Source organism: Ambystoma mexicanum, chromosome 2p, assembly GCF_040938575.1.
Source record: "Ambystoma mexicanum isolate Mex_15411 chromosome 2p, UKY_AmexF1_1, whole genome shotgun sequence".
In the NCBI taxonomy this organism is placed as follows: domain Eukaryota; kingdom Metazoa; phylum Chordata; class Amphibia; order Caudata; family Ambystomatidae; genus Ambystoma; species Ambystoma mexicanum.
The window spans coordinates 870130212-870151019 of NC_090923.1; the positions used below are offsets into that span (position 1 = coordinate 870130212).

Consider the following 20808-nt stretch of genomic DNA (forward strand, 5'->3'; position numbering starts at 1 on the left):
GTCTAGAATGGTCTACATTGGAGTCATTTTGGACATGTTTTCTTATAGTGTCATTATGCGCAAAGCAAACATGAATATGTTCTTATATGGGAATACTGGTATATATTGGTGTAGCCTGCATGGAAATGTATGGGCCCAGCCGGCGTGAACATGTTTTTTTTTTCAAATGGCATATATTGTGGGTATAGACATGAAGATGTGGTGGAAAATGCTGCTGTGCAGTGTTGGTGACTTGCATCAATTCGATTTTTTCATTGGCTACCCTACAAAATTGGTTGAAAACTGCCTGGCATTTTACCAAATTTTTCACAAAAAATGTGCTGTATAATGCACCATTTTAACCCATTATTCCAAAAATGTTTTCGGGGGAGGGATCCCACACCCCGGATCCACCTTTGATTGGTTTGGGTTCCCTCGCTATGCTGGGTCGCTCTTGCATAGTTGTAGCAAATATATACACCCCTCTAAATAAAAGATTCAGCAGTTGCCACTGGTGGCTGGTACATTTAGGTGCCTGGGGACAGGCACCGCCCCCTTGTTTCTACGCTAGGTGAAGGATGTAAGCTCTGATTAAAAACATACTTACATATTTCACCTAGTGCAGTGTGCGCATGCCCCTGCAGCGGCATGATCATCGGGGACATTGTGCACAGGTGATGGTCCAGGCCAGCCCAGAGTGTTGCATGTCCCGTGCTTTGTTGAGCTTGGGGGAGGGGCTGTCAGCATGGCTCGCAGGGAGCCCCCCAATTGTGTGTTACACCACTGGGCTTAGCACTAAGCATCTCTATTCTACTGGTGGCTCCCCGGAGGGCAGTGCACAGATGAGCAACTTCTATGTAGCGCAACTGTCAGGATGGGAGGGTGTGATGCAAGGAAACCATGCTAGGGATTTATCACTGCACTTGCATTGGGGACCCAATAAGTCTCACGCTTTTCCAGCGTCCTACATCACAGTACACATTGTGACAGTACACAAATGAGTTTGGGCCAAATAACTCATCTGGCAAAGGAATCATGATGTCCTTTGCACGAAATCTGAGCACATTAGCATCCTCAGCACCAATACTAATATGCTCAAAACATGTGCACAACATGCAAGGCAGTATTTGGCACATATGCATTGTGCACCCATTCCTACAGTGGCGCTGTGTCCCTCAACGTATTCATAATACTTTTCCAGTGCCGTTTATCACGTGATAAAGGAAAGAGCGGCACTGACTTAAAGTTCGTATTACTTGCCCAGGAGGCTGAAATGCTTTAATGCTAGATTTGCCCGGTGTCCTATGAACTGCCTCTCTACTGTTTACCCATGCGATTTTACGCACCAGTGGATTTGCAGTACGTCGAAAGGGCTTATGGTCAGTACCCCTTTGTCACAGACTGTTTCCTTTCAGAGTATTAACATGCAACTCTTGCAAACATTTACCACCGTGACATGGAGTGGAGCTGGTGGAAAGTTCATTGCAAAGAAAAATCTCCATCATATAAGTAATGTGTTCTGTCGGCATGGGAACCGCAGCCGCGCTCCCATACTATCCATAGGGATCCAGCATCCGCTTCCTGGAGTGCTTCGAAATTGATGGGGCTTGCATTTTATGTTGCATGTGGATATTGGTTCATGAAATAATCCTGCGTGGGATGAACCGTAAGGGCCAGAAAGGCATGCTAGTCTCAGCATCACTTCTCAGCTAAAGAAAAGTTCCCTGGGGCGCAGTGGGAAGAACATTTAGTGTGGGTGCCAATGCATTTAATGTATAAATATATCAGGACCAGACTGCAATCGATGCAAAAGTTCATTGTAATGGTGAGTGGCACCATCAAAAACTCACACTCGTGTTATAGACAATCCAGAATCATTTCACCATATTACATAATGAAGACCAAATTAGTACATCAATACAAATATTTGGTATGCCATTCTAAACAACCAAATTTTAATTTCATTATCAGTAGGTATGTAAATAAATTACTATTTGGAAAAATTAAATATATCTTCACCTACACTAAATGATATTGAAACTGCACTCTAAGGAACATTCCTTTAATTTAGTAGTCGTTTTCTCTGGTTACCAGTGGGATTTAACTTTCCCTATCATTGATATCTAAGAAAGATTTCTTTTAATATAATTACAAAATATTTGCTGGTATCAGTTTGCAGAATTGTTTCCCTAGTACTTCAACATTGGAATCAGTGATTTTCAGCACATATCATTCAACCATAACCATTGGTCCATTCAAAATGAAGACAGTATACCTAATACGTGAGGGACTGTCTTATAAAAAAAAGTTGCTTTTGTAATTAAGACTAAAATCCAACAATGTACCCAATTTGTGGCTCTGCTTTGATGTTGGGACTATGCCTCCAAACATCACAATTGGCCAGATACTATGCAAGAAAGGCTTGACATAGATGGCCCAATTTCACAGAAAGGTGCAAGATACGTCTTGTGCAATGCAGAGAAATGTGTACCACAACACTGTACAAAAGGTATTTTACGAGCAGTTCCCTTTGCCTGAAAGGTGTTAAACACACCTGTTTTGTTCATAGTGCATCCATGTTGGCACTGTATTACCTTGCAGAGCAGTGTGCATGTGCACATTACACTGTAGGTCAAGGGTCTGCAACCTTTGGCTCTCCAGATGTTTTGAGCTGCAGTTCCCACCATCCCTAATAAGCAGAGTGAATAGCCAGATGTCACGGGAATTGTAGTCCAACACATCTGGAGAGCCAAAGGTTGCAGAACCCTGCTGTAGGGTAACTGCTATCCTACGAAGCGTGGGTGTGCTGTAAGGGACCACAGACAGAGGTCTATAAATGCATCTAAATTCTCGGAAGGCCTCATATGTCGTCTATTTTTATAATTTAGCACACATTTTAAAACCAAGTAAGGGATACTTTTAGATTCTGCACAAACTTAAGTGGCAAAAATAAATTGAAAGATTCATCTGGCTTAACTTAGGTGTTGACATCATAACCAAAATACAATGCTTTGAAAAAGGGAGTTTTTGGCATTGAATGTAGTGCTTGGGGTAATATTTTGTCCAAAAAGCGAAATGGCTGAATTTTTGTTGGGTGGCAATTTGCCCAATCCATTTTGCATACCCGTATGCAGACCTGCAAGAAGTTGATTGAAATTCTAAGGTTCCACCTCAGATGGTTTGGAAACTGATTTTTAAATTTCAGGAAATGTGCATGATTCACAAATTTGGACCGGCCCAGAAGACAAACAAATTTGAAATTTGACATCTGCAATTTACAATAAGTCATGCCGGTTTAAGAAAAAAAAACTCCTATCAGTTTGCAGTGTATGGAAGAAGCGTTTTGCAAAGATTTGGCACTTATTCACACATCAATCGGTGAATAAAAATAGGTCACCCACTTCTAATAAGGTGTACACTAAATCCAAACTAGCCTATCTCCCTCATCCTGGCCAGCCTCCTCCTTACTCTCACTGCTGTAAGTCACAGGTTTAAAACCCGGCAGGGCAGACTCAAACTTTCTTGCTTTCCTTTGAGTTTACGATAAAATTGTTTTTAATGTCATCATGTTTTGTTTTTGAAATGACACATTACAAAATGTTTTAGTAACATTCAGTGAATAAATATAACACCTGCTATACTTTCGCAAAGAATCAATTCAGTTTGTAAAATGTGTTAAATGGTGAATGGTTGTGGTATGTCCCTATCTATCTCTAAACATGAAGTACCTTGAGTTTTCTCTTCCCTACCAGCTCGTTGCTCTTGGAAATATCTGAAGAATTATTTTCTGAATAATTTTGCCAGCTGCGAGTTCCTTTCCATATCCCGATCCCACCCGGCCACTTCGACGGCAGCGTCCTTTACCCCTTCTTCCCATCTAGAGCTCTATCATCATAGCACATTATTTCGCCTCCTGAACACCTGTTTTAATAAAAGGACTCAATGAAAAAAGCATGAGAAATGTTCAATGCTGTGCATGCACAACACTTGTGTTGCTTACTTGACATGCAGAACATACTAGTGTGCTTGCAAGTTACTATTGACACGGTGATGACTCATTACAGAGATTTGCTGCACTAAGATGTTGGAGTAATAGTAACGCACTTTCTCTGTGAATATCTGAAGACCCCAAAGTTTACTGAAGCCTTAGTTGTTTCCCTCAGGATCATGTTACTGGGTGAGAAACACCAGCCTCTCATTATTGTTATCCATTGAGGCTGTACAGTACATTGCGCTTGGCATTATTGGCGATATCCATGCTCTACGTGAGTGGGTCTGCTGCTTGTTACATGGCAACGGACCTAGGAGGATGTGCGCTGCACTTGATGGAATTATCGTGAGAAGACAGACGTTTTCCTGCTCCTGCTTGGCCTGGTATCCAGGGGCATGCCTGAAATGTGCATAGACATTGACTCACAAGATGATGATGCTGGTAGGCTCAAGCCGTACTAAGCCACCTCTAGGCATATCCATCAAGGATTGCTTAGGCCCAGCTGGCATAACCATTGTGCACGTCCCTTTCATTTTTAAAAGGCCACAAAATATACAATCAGAGACATTCATGGAAGACGACTAATGCATTATCCACTTAGTATGCGACTGCTGCTACACGACGAAGATGATACGGGGTTGCGATAGGCAATATTGACCTTCGAAAGCAGTCACTGGCACTTTCCATGACATTCCATGAACTGTGCCACAAATGTTGGTGCTGTGCAACATCCTTGTGAGCATACTTGTCCCTGCACCCTCACAAACAAGGTTTTATTTTCAGCTGAATCTTGAACAACCATTGGGGACTCCTAATGGGAAGTGCTCATGCCCATCCCTCAGCACATGAGGCCATCTAGTGAGTTATTGCCACAGTAGTTTAAGGTATGCTGCATGGTTAACGGTTTTTTCAAGATGTCTTCCCCCAAATATGTGGTGAAATGGTTACTATTCAGCAATCCAGCTTTAATCCCAGCTGTGGCATTGATAATCCATTGCTGAACATCTGGGATGGTGCCTTAGAAGCTGCTGAATAAGGTGCAACATCACGGTAGACCCTTCCCGAGGTTACGCACATCCTTCCGCACCGTCGATTGTGCCAACCACCTCCAGCGACTCTCCCGGGTATCAGCACTTATACTTCCTTGTGCAACTCCTTCCTTACGAACCAAGCTAAAAATCAAAGCTAATATAGTCTCCAACCCTTCCCATGTCATGTGCGACACCTCTAAAGGTCATCAATCTCACCCGCTGATTCAATGATCAACAATCAAGGCACAATGCGGCTCATTATAGACCACAATAGTGTGCACAATGCACTGCAACCTCACCCACAAACTGCCACAAAAGCTCACTAATAGCACCAGATCCCTGCCCACACAACAAGGGGCGTGAATGTCCAGATGCTACCATAAACACGAGGGCAGGTCACTCACTGAAGTATTATTACTTGTCCCAAGCTCAAGAACAAGATCTTGAATCCTGCTCTACCATAAATGACCGTCAACCAGCCGCAGGGTATTGGGGTGGGTTAGGTGGGGCATTGGGGTACGTTAATGAACTTATGGACACACGATAAACGTGAATGGCATTGAGGATATTGAGAACTTGTAATGATTAGTGTTTGTATGCCTACTTGTTGAATTGGTTATAAAAATTTAAAATAACAATAAAAATAGATTTTGAAAAAATTCCCTTCAACCAAATTACTGGTCCCTTCCCTTTCTGAACAGGCCGAGAGCCCAACAGGCATCAAAGCTTCCACCATGACCATAGAAACCTATGTTTGAACCCTCATATCTACATGACACTACAGTGTGTGTTTTTTGTGGTACCACCTGCCATTTTACCTCCCACACAATGGCAGCAGTCCTAAACTCCCTAATGACATCTCACATGGGGCGACCCAAACGCTTTCATGGGAGAGTCCATAACACAACATCACAGAACAAAACTTAACATGATTGGCAGTTAAATCCTTGTAACCGTTTTCTCCTTCAATGCAGCTGCTTCTGTGCACTACTCTTCAATTGAAAAATATTTCAAAGGAAGCGCTCCTCTTTGAAGCAGCCCGTCAGCAAATTGTCTGAAATAACATTTTAAGAAGAGAAATGATAAAGTATCCTCGGTGCTCTCATCCGTCCTTCTCCATTACCGGCTTTCAGTCTGCGTGATCGCAACCATTCCTCCAAAATCAATGTCGACCCTAAAATACAATAACCCCATTTGCATGGAAGCTGGTCGCCATCCTGATTTCATTAGGCGAACCCCCGTCTGAATAAGGCTCTTTTGACCTGAACAAGAAGCTGCGACTAAATGTTCTGCGTTTGCATAAAAGAAACTCATTACCCATCTGATATAATTTTCCCAAGTCCGCGGCTCTCGGAAATCAATTTGATCTCCTTTCGCAGCGGGTCCGATATTAGTTTTACTGCAGGCAGGAGAAACGTAGTTGGGGGCTACGGGAGTCGTGTCAGCTGCTACCTAGAGAAAAAAAGAGATGCGCTCAAGGAAAGATCGAAGCTCAGGATCTTGGGGAATGGGCACCATCGATCCGACAACGCGACGGGCTATGGGTGTTGAGAATAAACTCTGGTTCCATCTATAGCTTTTTTGGCGTTTTTATGAGCCCATGAGAACGTACACTTAAGGAATAAAACATTACCACAGTGCAGGGGCGGAGCCAGCCACAATCATTTGGGGGGGGGCGGGGGGGGCCTGGATGGTAGATTTGGAAGCTATAGTGAGTGGGGCCATTAAACCTATTGTGCTGTTGCTCCCCAGCCAAAGCCCTGTGTAGATATTACACCTTCCTTCAGCCCATCACATGCATCTTTCACCGCAACTCAGCAGGGGGCGGAGCCAGGATTGTGTAATGCATGGGGCCTGGAACTAATGTAGTAGGGCTCACTCTAAGGGGAGCCCGAAGAGGGAATGAAGCTTGTTCTGCCCCCGCCAAATCCGTAGGAGCTACAGATCATAGCGAGAGAGAGAGCGAACCAAGCAAGGTGGGTTCAGAAGGGTTCTCCCCCCGAGATAAATGTGTAAATAAGGGGGTTAAAATGGTGATTTTTTTTCGGTACACCTTCTGTGATGCATTAGGTAAAAAGCCACACAGTTTACAATGGGTTTTGTAGGGTAAGACATAAAAGAAGTCCATTAGATGCCAGTCACGAACAATGCACAGGAGCATTTTCAAACACATTGTCATAAAGCCTTTGCCCACTGTATGTCAGTTATATGCAAGTGTAAAAAACATGTTCCTACTGATTGTGCCCAACAATGTCCATTCTGGTGCACCTTTACATATACCAGTATTCCCACATCAGACAATACTCAAGTTTGATCTGCCCATGAAGCCAGTAATCACGCTATAACAAAACATTGTCATGCTGACTCTACCAAAGCATGCCACACCCCCACGTTTGCCGTAATGCCAGTTAAAAAAAGCCATGCCACAGTAAGAAAAACATGTCCCTGCTGGCTAGCTGGTCTGATAGCTCAGCGTGTAGGTTGGTTCAAATCCTGACAAGGCCAACTGAGCCTTTCCTCCTTCTAAGGTTGATAAATGAGTATCAACTTTGGGTTGGGTGATCATTTTATATAAATATGTTCTCTGTATAGTGCTTTGGTGAAAGTTACATAAAAATAACAAATCATTATCATTACATAAATCCCGCCATATAACAACGCTCATCATGTTGCATTTGCCCCCCTAATGGCAGTAAAAAATGCCATGCCACAGTGAGAAAACTGCTTTGCAGGCTGCAAAATTGACCCCCGCCCGCGCCTATTTAAGATTACCTTTGTTGCCTTTGACCTTAACACCAATAAAACCATAGATGTCTAGACTATGGGCCTCATCACGAGTTGGGCGGTAACGCCGGCGCTATTAACGCCGGCGCTAATAGCCCTACCGCCAACCCCCCCGGCGCTATTAGCGTGGGATCATGGGTTTGGCAGAAGGGTTATTGCCCATTCCCCATTGGGCCCATTCGGGAATTCCTCATTCCCCATTGGGCCCAATGGGGAAGATTTGCGCTATTACTGCTGGCGGATTTCCCGCTGGCGGTAATTGCGCTGAAAATCGGCAATTTTGCTGCAGATTTCCCCCCAGCTCGGGGAAATCTGCCAAAGCCATGATCTGGCGGACCCTTAAATGCGGTGGTAATAGCGCTACTGCCGCATTTAAGGGTTACCGCCAGACTTGTGATGAGGCCCTATGAATTGTAAGTCAAATAAGGATTATAAATAATAGAAAATCCAACTTAACTGATTTAAGACGACATAAAAGTCCTCCATTTGTGTTTGTTTATATATCTTTGTGGAATATATACAATTGTTCATGATCAAATTTGGAACCACGGTTCCCTTTAACAGCTGAGTTCTAGTCATTTTTCATTGTCTAGACATCTCCTTGTGCTTATGTGCAGGGTTTTCTTGGGGGCAGAACCCTTGTTCAGCTTGCACCTGTACAGACAGATAGCACACAACTTGTTAATTTAATTTTCTCTGAAGTGTAGGGATCTATATTTTCTTTTTGTGCAGTCCCCATACCCACTAAACACCACAAAAAAATGCTATGCCATAGTAAGGAAACATGCCCTCCCCCACGTAAGAACACTCATCATGTCAGCTGCTTTGTCCATTATCTGAGTACAAAATTCAATGCCACAGTAGAACCCAGCCAGCCCCCTTTCAGTACCCTCCCTCAACTCCAAAATTCAAGTTGGCTTTGCTTTCCCCAAATACGCCAGTAAAACATGCCAATGCGCCTGGTCAGTGCATAGTCATTTTTTTCAGTACAAAATTACTTTGCACTGACTTTGCACTGCAAAAATACACTTTGCCTAGTTCCATGAATCAGGGTTTATGTCAGCAGTTCAAAGTCACTTTTCAGCAGGGCAAAGTCACTTTAAACCGTGCAAATAATTCCATGAAATTAGGCCCAAAGAGTCAGAATAAAATACTTCATTTTAATTACAACAATTCAATACAATGGAGAGGAGATGATTGGGAAAAGTATACATGTGAGACTTAATCAAGCAGAATTAAGAATCAATGTTACTCTGCTGGTTATCACCAGTGAGGAGTGACCTGATCCACACACGGGAGACTCGCATCCGCCAGCCTTGCCCACTTTTGAAGATGAATGTCCAGATCCACCTTATTGTATACTGTTGTTAGGTCAAGAAGGACCAGCCAGCAGATTGTAGTGACTTTCCCGGTTGCCTGGTGGATTTGGGCAGTGGAAAGCTGGACATTGGTTTAAAGATGATTGGTAGTTTGACAACCGGGTAAGAGATGGGACTAAAAGCAGACTCCCAGCAGTTTCTCTTGGTGCTGAGAAGAATACTCTGGATCTTGCTATCGAAGAGGTTGTGCAGGTCCTCACAATATTACTGTACTTGGGCACAACCTATGTACATACTTCTCTTTTTTTTATCAGACAAAATGGTGATCTCGTCAACACATAGCACCAGCACCTAAGCCTCAATGTATCACCAATCCATGCGCTGCACTGACTTGTGAGATGCTGTTTATCATTCCATCCGTGTATGGTTCCTGGGATGCATGTCCTAGAAACAAACGTGCTATTTGAGTGAGGAAAGTGTGATGTAGACATCCTTTCAAGCACACAGGCATTCTGGCGCACATCAGTATCCGTAATAACGATGGACTCCAGGCTGAGCACTTGCCTGGTATACCCGCAAGCAAATGGGTACCAGGGTTTGATCCCGGTGAACCCCTCAGCAACTGGTGAGCCCCCCCAAACAACTGAGCAGCATGATTCAATCAGCTTCAACAATGATCATTTGTCACCCTACACAGAGGACACTACTGAGCCACACGTGTTTTGTTTTCATCTACTGTTATTTATTCATTATTTATTCATTTAAAGTGATACCGTAGTGTGCAAAATCCTACTGTACACAGTAGTCTTCCCAATGCCAGAGAATCACCGTACGCATCACTTGTGTGACTTCTCGATGGGAAGAAAAAGACATAAATTCCCCAGTGTTCGTCCACCAAGACAACAGGTCTCTTATCGCAGCAAAGGATGCATTGTGTGTGTCGGCCGATTCTATAAATGTGGTTTATATCTACGGTATGAGGACTCATTCTTGGGTGATTGGTTCTGTAGCTTCCTAAAATATTCTTAACAGGTCACTTGTTTGGTATTTTGGTGTGTAAATTTGAGTCATTTCTGCTGCCTAAGATCAGCACACCGCCCTATTGGACTCCCTCATATGGATTCTGCACCGTGTTTTGTTGGCTGGGTAAATCCTTTCACCAGGTCATTCTCTTTGTATGTGCCACCACCATAAAACACATTTCAACTATTGCCATCAATAGCTCATGAATAACTAACAATGACCTCCATCAAGACTGTACTGGTCAGTGTCCTCTTTAAAACCAATTTTGTCTTAGAAATTGAAGATCGCCAAATGAACAAAGTTTCCATTTATTGGACATCACAGAAACATGGTGTTACTGCTAAAACTCAAACTTTCTTCTGCAAGCTTTTCTCTTGGGGACCACATAATTGTACACAGACACAGAATGGACAACCAGCTGCAGTACCAGAGATAGGGGAGAAGTAGAAAACTAGATGGGGTAGGCAAATGCACAGACATCACTGTCATAATATTTGTGATTTGAATACTTGTTCATGTACTACTCAACCACTCCAAAATGTCCATAATCCTAATGTAAAATTAGAGGAAACCTGGATATAGTACTGTATTCTTAAAGGAAATGACTCATTCCCACATATTTCACCAGTCCTTATCTGGAAAGAATTCCCCGATGAGCTATTCTAATCTCCACTTCTTTGTTTGCATGGTCTGTGTCAGCAGGGCTTAGCACCTACCCGAGCCCTGTAAAAGCTCTCTGTGTGTCCTTGCAGAGGCATCGAGCATGGCAGAGGTTCACTATTTCTCAGCATGTCTGGTTTCCCCTTTGCTAGTGAGATTCCTATGATGTTCTTGATATCCTCAGGGAAGGCCTGATGTAGTTGACCTCTGGAGTACACTGCAGCGTCATTGCTGGTCTTGCGAGCTTTGGTGGTAATGCATCCAACCTCAGTGTCTGTTTCAAAATGGCAGCTCACTGCTTCAGTGTATGGTGGTGGATCCACACTCCTCTTCCCCACAACAGGTTTCTGCCCCTTCACAGTTTTTGGCACTGCACACAGAAGTTTAATGTTGACTGATATCATGCTATGCCTACTATATATCACCTACTCTTGGAGCACTTTATATCTCCACACACCAAGCAGATGTTCATAGATCCCCAACTTGGGCCTGTTACGCAAGGTGGCTGGATTACTTAATCATCCCGGACAAACTTCTCTTCTAAGCAAAGATTTATTGACGGTAGGTGTACGCTGCATGGCCAAAACAACATACAAAATATGTGTGTATCAGTAACATGATTGGTTGACAGATCTTTTAGCTGCACCAGTCCTCTCTTGGGTAGTTAGTTGACTAATGCTAATTGGTACTGCAATTGTAGGGATGTGTAACACTCAACCTTGTGTTACTAAAAATTGAATAAGTCTTTGAAGGTGCGACCATCCCTATGCAAGCACGCCAAGTGAAAGAAAATACATATACGATTGTGTACATGGTTATTTGTTCATTTTATTAGAGCAACATAAACTGATCTATATTTCACACAAAAATGCTGGGCTCTGCTTCTTCACACAAGCACATATACATTTCCTGTGATAGCTGTGTTAGAATGTGACAGGTATAAGGCACGCATTGAGCATAGTGTAAGTGACTCCAGTTTGAGGCAATATCAGATAAGGTTCAGATTGCCACATACAGAATGTGCCTTCACAACCTCAGATAATCAGGATAGATACTCCCTCCATGGCCTGGGTAGTGTAGGTGTAACTGAGTTGAAGGAGTGGATTCCCTCGGGAAAAATACAGTGCTGAACCACAAGTTTCTAATAAGCCTCGAACTAGATTCACTTAATAATCTATTTCAGGAGGCCAGGGGTTATACATGCTGTCTCTCATTCTCACTCTTGTCTCATGTTTTCAAGTTTCCTACACCCTTCTTCTTCAAGTTATCAGATAGGGTGTAGTATTTCTCTCCTCCTTCACATCTTTGAATCTTGTGTACACTCCCTGCTGTGTGCTTATTTCTCATCCCACCTCTGAAACCTTTATTGGGCTTCAATGTGCCTCTTCCTCCTCCTGATGTTCTCCAACTTCCTCCTTAGCGTCATCAAACAACCACTGACAACCTTGGATTTTCCTTCTTTCCTCCATCGACCAATTTTGTTTGTTCTCATGACTTCTCTTTAGCTTTTCCAACAACCCCTGTCTCCTTCTCTCATCTCCATACATCAAACATTTATTTGTATAAATGTCTGAAAACATAGGCACCTTCTACATAACAATACCAGATAATCTGCACCCCCCAGATATCTGCTGAGCTCCTCCTTCTCCTATACTCATACCTCCTCCTTATTATCTTTGACCACTTCTTGGTCCTATCTAACAAACTCCTGCACACCAATCTCTGATTCTACTTCTTCACCAACCACATGATACCCTTCACACAGTTCCTTAATGTCTTAATGTCTTCATCAACCTCCTTCATCAACCTCCTCCAAACTATCATAATCCACCTCCTGATATTCTACAACTACTTTTGGCTTCCCACACCCACCTGCTTGTCCTTCCCAACCTTATGCTTAGTATTACCAGTCTTCACCCTATGCTTTATACCAACCTCCTCCTTGATAACAACAACTTCCACCTTATTACTAACAATCCACTTCTACCAGCCACCTTCTCATTTCATCTGAGCCCCAGATCTTTTTTCCAGCCTCCTCGATCTTTATCCTGATGGGTCCCTCCTGGTGTGGTCTCACCCAAATCCCTGGTTCTCCCTTCCGGAGTTCCGGGTCAAAATCCAGAGCCAGCTCTATTTCCTTTTTTGGCCTCATCCAGTGTCCTGGACACCAGGTACCTGGGTATTTATCCACCCAGAGTTCTCCCTTGTCTGGCCTCACCCATCCTTCAGCACCTCTACGCCAACATCCTCTGTGTAACCTCATAATTTCTAATATCTGCCAACCTTCTCCCTATGAACCCAGCTCCTCCTCCAAACTCTAAACCTCTCTCTCCAAACACCTGCCCATTTTGATTGGGTTGTCAGTGTTTAAAGCCATGTTCTCCCTCCCCCTGGTGTGGGCTTTTTGTGAGGGTTTGCACCTGTACCCTGGAATTGTTTATAGGCTGGTATTGGTTGCAGCTAATATGCTCATCTGAGCTTACTCTGAATTTTAGGATCAGGACTGAGCCTTTATTTGTCCTGTGAGCCATCATGGAGTACACTTCCCCTTGCCCATTACTGCAGAGGACTCCCTGGGAGTGATACAGCTCCCTGTTTTCCCAGTGTATGAAACCGATTCTGGTAAAACTGTTAATAGTCTCTGTAATCCTACTGACATGTTTGCATGTCTTCAGTAAAATGACAACTTTGCATCACTCAAAAGTGAAATCTCTGCCAGCAGACAATGGATTGGTATCATTGTATCATTTGTATGTGGAAAGGCTGCCAGTAAACTGTGAACTCAAAGCATTGCATCACTTGTGGGTACTCAAGGCTTAGAGAGAATTTCTCTTGCTCTTTTAAGTGAGTTATTCTGTACCTATAGACCTTTTTCAAGAATAATATTGGGGATTTTGGAAGTATATTGTGTACAAAGCTGAATGTCCATGAGTTTTAATGCCCAATATATATATATATATATATATATATATATATATATATATATATATATATATATATATATATATATATCCCTCTCTCTCTCTCTCTCTCTCTCTCCCTCTCTCTCTCCCTCTCTCTCTCTCTCTCTCTCTCCATCTCTCTCTCTCTCTCACTCTCTCCAGTAGGATCTTCAAACTCTTGAACCAAGGTTGGGAAGGATTACTCCTGAGACACACCCCTGACATACATCAGGAAGTAAGTGGGGGTGATCAGGGGACACTCCCCATGCTGCCCACAGGCCTATCATGTTGTAGTTTGGAGAGGCACCTGCCCTCCCCCGTGGTCACCCCAATGGAAGTCCCGACAGTGAGACAGAGGACTCTATCACAGACACCCAGATCCACCATGATGGTTTAAATCCTTCACCCAATGAAGGCATTCAGAGTCTAGTTTATCAATCTATAAGTAATGAACAAGTATTTCAGAATATGTCACAGCTCTGTTCAGGAATCATTTCAACTACTACTTTGTTATCTGTGTATTGATAATAATTTTTTATAGTACAGTAGCAAAACATACCCATTCTCCGAACGGGTTCTGTGGACAGACCTGACAACACATACATTTTTGAAAATTAATAATCCTGTAGGTCGCTTATCGCATGATGTGCTTTGCACTCTGAAGCAAATTGCACAGAGAATGTGTGTGTGCGGCTGGCTGACATACCCCAGAGCAGACATTGGGGGGAGGCGAGAGTTGGTGTGCTTCTGCATACTGTGACCTACTGTGCTCACTCTGCACTTGTTTCCTCCTCCTGGCATGGTGCAATTCATTGAGGTGCATTGCGGTGCAAAAGTCCCAGAAAACGTGCATTCCATGGGTTGATGACAGGTCCTTCTACGACCACATTGATGTTTCACCGATTTCAGGAAACCTTCTTATGTGTGAAGCTGCTGAAATCCTGGGAAAAGGGTGGGGTGTCCAAATGTTATGTAGCCAGTAATGTCCGGGGGGTCTGACAGGCAACTATTTCAAAAGTGGTTCAGATTGGTGAAACCGTGTGGAATTGTATAAGGAACAGCACTTCACCAAGCCACAAACCCAGAAACAAATGTAGAGTTTTCCTAAAATCCAGGGAACGGGGTGGGCTGTCTAAAAGCCATATAGCCAGTAATGTCTGGAGGGTCCTAACAGGTAATTAAGCAGAATTTGGTGCACATTGGTGAAACAGTGTGGAATTGTATAAGGAGCAATGCTCCGCCAAGCCACAAACCCACAAACAAATTCAGACTTTTGATGAAATCTGGGGAATGGAGAGGGTTCAAATGTCATGTAGCCAGTATTGTCCATAGGTTCCATGCAGGTAACTATGCAAAATGTGGTGCAGAATGGTGAAACAGTGTTGAATTGTATAAGGAACAACTCTTTACCATGCCACAAACAAACCCTTAAAATTAGGGTTTTGCTGAAATCCAGGGAAAGGGGTGGTGTGTCCAAATGTCATGTAGCCAGTATTGTCCAAAGGGTCGTGACAGGTAGCTATGCATCATTTGGTGCAGATTGGTAAAACGGTGTGGAATTGCATAAGGAACAACGCTTCCCATTTTTCCTTACACCATGAATGTATAAGGGCATGTATCCTTAGATGGGATCTATGTGATCATTGCGGCACCCATAATGACTACTATGAAAATGTCGTCCTCCGCTATGGTGCGGCGCATTTATCACATAGATCACTTGTTGCCCACATCCTCCTACCCGCTGCCCCCATGCAGAAGTGTGCCCCTGATTCTACTCTATCCCCTGCAGCGTCAATTCCCACCCACTTACATGGGTCGGAGCTGGTGCTACAGGGTCCTTTATTTCTTCTTTTCTTTCTTAAACTTTTCCCCCGCTCTCCAACGGAAGCAGGAGACTCCCCCACAACCACCAGCCCCAGTACACCGACTAAGGTGAGGGGGGAGACCCCTGCAACCCCTGCTCACCTTAGTGGGTGCAATGGGAGCCCAATGTTTTGTACTGTGCTCAAACGTGGCGACATTTTGGTAAGATTCTGTATGACATTTTTAAGTTGTATCATGTCAATCATTTTGAATTATGAAAGACAAGAAGTGTGCACTTAGATATTTTATCAAGATTTCTTTGCAAAATCAACAAGCCAAACAAGTTTGATGAGATTAATATGCAAGAAGACATGTTCTTTTTTCACTGATTAAACTGTCACTAAGGCAATATTAACCTAGAGGTGAGCTGACCCTGCCACTAATGGCATACTGCCCACTTTAAGGGCCTGATAATCAAAGGGTACTTAAAGCAGGCGGCAAAGCAATCACATTCTCCTGCATAAACATGGCCGCCAGAGGAGAAGTGAAAGGGGATCTGTATGGAGGCTCTTTTCTTTTTCAGTTGTGGCAGAGGTTAAGAGAAGAATCCGTTTCAGGGATTCAGGGTTGGGGGAGTAGGCACATGGAAGACGGGGCATTCAAGGTGTGCTCAGTCAGCAATGTGCAAGATGATTCAGGCTTCTACCAGTGAATACAACCCTTATTTTCTCACACCTACTTGGGTGAGCACAACAATCAGGGTGCAAATGATGATAACATCAGCCTCACCAAAGCTGGATGAGGCCTATGTTTCACTTTCCCCAAAAAATTACAATTGAGAGATTCTTTTTGAATTGACACATATGTTCATTAGTTCCAAGTGACATTGATACAGAATGCGACTTAGAATGTTTTATTTAGATTTTAAATAAGAATGTTTTCAATTGTGAGAATATATCAAAATCGGTATTACCTGTACATATGTTGAATTTTTCAGTATGTCATTCATTGAAGAGTTTCGTGATTTTATGTTACTGTTCAAGTTTGAATTTTTCTATTGAAGTTCTCTTATTGAAGCTTTGGTTGTACAATCAGTTTATGATAAGTTGATGAATGTGTTGTTGTGATCATAAATGTACACACAATAAAATTACTTGAATAGCTATGTAAGTACTTTAGGTAAAGTCCATTTATATATTCACTGAATAAACCTTAGTTAAGGTGCAGTTAAGTTGTGCAGAATGAACACAACAAAACCTCCCTCTGCAACAGCCTATATGTGGTAAACCTGGGCGTGCCGCTCACTTCCTGCCTGCGTGCTCTTGCTTCGTCTGTCTCCCCCCCTTTCTCCCCCTACTCCATGGTGCTCTCTATCTCCGCCATCTTCTCTAACTGCTTCTCTATTGACTATCCTGCTCTCCTCACTAAATCTGGTAGGAAAAAGTTTAAAAAGGACATCCTGGTCTCCAACCCAGGCCTCCCTATCGCTGACACCTACACTAGTGCCTGCTCCAAGGAAACTCTTACCGACATCCTCTTTTTCGTGCCCTCGCCTGACCTATGGACCCTTCATATGGTCTCTGTGCTCTCTCCTTTCTCCTCTTCTCCCATTAATGGTGGCACCCGTTGGGATGTCCTCTTGGCCTCCTTCCTCTCCTCTAAGGCCATCATTAATGTCTACACTAATGGGACTGTCCTGGTCCAAGGTCCTCAGGCCAACCTTCACCTCTTTGATAGACGCTTCCCACGCCTCATCAACTTCCTTTCCTCTCCTGCTGTCCCCCCTCATCTGTCCTCGGCTACCTTGCCTCTACCCTCCCTCCCTGCCCCCTCTCTTGCTCCTTCTTCACCTCCCTCTTCTACACCTCCGCAGGGCGTACCTCTGATCTGTACCCCTCCCCGGAAATCCTTCAAGGATGGCAACCTTCTCCACATTGCCACACTCAACGCTCGCTCTGCCATCAGGCATTCCTCTGATATCTGTCACCTTCTTGAGGAACTGGACCTTGACGTCCTCGGTCTTACTGAGACATGGTTCACGGCCAGCTCTGTCACCAGCTTTGACACACTCCTACCTGATGGCTACAAGATCCTCTCCCTGCCCAGACCCAACCGTGCAGGTGGGGGTAGCCCTTATCTTCCCTGAGTGGATTCCTGCCACTGTCACTCCTACGCAGACCTACTCCTCTTTTGAATGTCTTGTCTGCCGACTCTCTCTCTCCCCTAGCCATTCCCTTACCGTGGCTACTATCTATCGGCCACCTGGTCAAATTTCCTCCTTCCTCTCTGAGTGGGCTGACCTCTCCTCCTCACTCCTGTCCTCTACCACTCAACTCCTCTTTCTTGGTGACTTCAACATCCACCTAGATGCCTTCTGTCCCCCCACTGGACTCTTTCGTGACCTTTGCGACTCTCTCTCACTCTCTATTCTCCCGTCTGGGCCTACTCATTCTGCAGGGCACACTCTTGATGCTCTGATCTCTTCTGACCTTCCCCTCTCTGTCCCTCTCTCCACACCTCTCTCCTGGAGTGATCACTTTCTCCTATCCTCCCACCTCACCCTCCCTACCCCACAGGCAAAGCCACCCTCATCATTGCCACCCACCTTCTCGGTCATCCGACCCATGAAGCGCGTGTCAGTTGCGGCTTTCGCTGCAACCTTCTCTCCTCCCCCTCCCCCTTCGGCTGACTCCCACCCTGACACAGCCCTCTCCTTGCTCCACTCTGCTATATCTGATACTCTTGATATCCTTGCCCCTGTCATGAAAATCCGCCTGAAGCCCAAAGCCAAATGTAACTCCTGGTATGATTCGGATCTCGTCACCCTAAAACGCAAGTGCAGGGTGGCAGAGAGGAAATGGCCTGCTTCATGTTCATCCTCTGACAAACTGGCCTGCCGCCTGCTCCAAAGGCAATACCGTCTCTCTGTTCTCACCAAGAAGAGAGCCCTTATCCAAGCCCGCATCTCTGCGGCATCTAACAACTCGGCTGAACTCTTTAAAATCTGCAAGGAGCTTGCCAACCCTGCTGCAGTCTCTACCTCTCCTGTCCCCTCCCAGGCCCTCTGCACTGCACTGGCCTCCCACGTCATCTCTAAAACTCAGGACATCCTGTCCTCACTCTCCTCCTATCACCTCCCCCCCTCTCTTCCCTGCTCCTCCTCTGGCCCTTCTGCAGCCACCCCTCCTCCCTCCTTCTCTGCCTTTCCCCTTTTTTCTGCTGACGAGGTTTCCAGACAAGTCCGATCTATGAAAGTCTCGTCCAAACAGACTCACCCCTGTTCCTCCAAAACTATCAAGGACCACATCGACTCCCTGGCTCCTGCCCTGGCTGACTTTTGCAACCACTCCTTCGCCTCTGGAGTCTTCCCATCCCCCCTCAAGCACTCCCTTGTGCACCCTCTCCTTAAGAAACCCTCTGCCGACCCCTCCTGTCCGGCTAACTATCGCCCAATCTCCATCACTCCCTTCCTGGGCAAGCTCCTGGAGAAACTGGCCATCTCCCAGCTTAACCTCCATGCTGAAGCTGTTGACATTCTCCATGACCATCAATCTGGCTTCAGAGCGGCCAGAAGCATGGAAACTGCTCTCCTAACATCCGTGAGGACCTGCTCTTAAACCTCGACTCCAACACTCCATGTGTTCTCATTCTGCTCGATCTCTCTTCTGCCTTTGACACTGTCAACCATGCCATCCTGCTCAACCGTCTCCGTGATAACCTGGGTATCACTGGTCAGGCTCTGGCGTGGCTGACCTCTTTCCTTTCCAATCGACCCCCCCAGGTCCAACTTGGGTCCTTCCTCTCTGACATCTTTTTCTCCACCTGTGGCGTTCCCCAGGGATCTAATCTCTCTCCCTGGCTTTTCAACCAGTATCTGGCACTCCTTGGCCACCGCATAGCCGCCCTCTGCCCCAACTTTCAGTGCTATGCGGACGATACCCAGCTCATTTTCAGGCTACCCTCGGCCTCCTCCTCTCCCTCCCTCATCTCTGACTGTCTGTCTGCTATCCAGGATTGGTGTGCTGCCAATGACCTCTGCCTTAATGCTAGTAAGACTGAGATCCTACATATTGGCACACCCACTCCCTCCTTCCCTGCAGCTCTCTGGCCGGCCTCTCTTGGCCCTCTTCCTGCTCCTACCTGCAAGGCAAAAAACCTCGGGGTCATCTTCGACTCCACACTCTCCTTCTCTCCTCATATATCTGACGCCTCTAAGAAGTCACATTACCAGCTGCACCTCCTCAGAGGTATTCTTCCCTTCCTCTCCTTCCCCCAGAAGCTCACTGTCTCCCGAGCCCTGGTTCTCTCGAAGCTGGACTACTGTAACAGCCTCTATCTTAATCTGCCTGCCTCCACTCTCCGCCCTCTGCAACTCATCCAGAACAGAACTGCGAGACTTGTCCTTGGCCTCAAGCCCAGGGACTGTATCTCTCCAGGACTGAAATCTCTACACTGGCTCCCAGTGGCTGCGAGGATTAAGTTCAAAACCCTCTGCATTGTCCACAAGGCCTTCTGGGGACTGGGGCCTAAATACCTTCAACTCTCTCTTCCTAAATATCTTCCTTCCCGAGCCCTACGCTCATCCGTCTCCAACTCCCTCAGGGTCAGCCGCTTCTCGAAGCAACGAGCTGGGGGTAGATCTCTCTCCGCGGCAGGTGCCTCCCTCTGCAACAGCCTTCCTGCCTCCCTGAAACTTGAGGAGAACCATCCCCGGTTCCGGAAGCACCTCAAAACCTTCCTCTTCACTTCTGCTTTCTCTCTCCCTCTCCCCTGCTAAATTCTTCACCAAAACTGCACTGATTCTGCAACTGGGCCACTCTCACCGACCTCGGTCCTGGGCCCAGTCACTCTTCACTTGCACTGCCTCCCTGGCAACCCCTGCACTGCGGGACTGTCTCTGTATCACTTCAGCCCCCCCCCCCCTCAGCACTTGTCTGCACTTACCTTGCACTTGCCACCAGCTGGCCCTATTTATTTATTATTTTATTTCTATTCTACTACTTGTACTGCACTCCCCCCCTCCCCTTGCACTTTTTCCCTTCCCCCTACCCCTGCACTTGCGCGGTCTGAATGACACCTGGCCTAGTAGGATCGCTGTCTGTCTTCCCCTTGTTCCCCCCTCCCTGCCTCGTCGCGCCTTGAAACACTTGTGTATAGGCGCATTACAAATGCCATATCATATCATATCATATCATAGCACTCAAGCAATATACAGAATAGCAATACGGCAGTATGTGTTAAATTATAACATTGGATTTGGTATGCCACCTGAACAT

The 20808-nt window shown here is 45.2% G+C and overlaps 1 protein-coding gene across 3 annotated transcripts in view; it reads left to right on the top strand.

Moving 5' to 3' along the window:
- LOC138566853 (leucine-rich repeat and fibronectin type III domain-containing protein 1-like protein) overlaps nt 1-20808 on the top strand; it is a 3353432-nt gene that overhangs the window by 2300586 nt on the left and 1032038 nt on the right. The window lies entirely within an intron of this gene.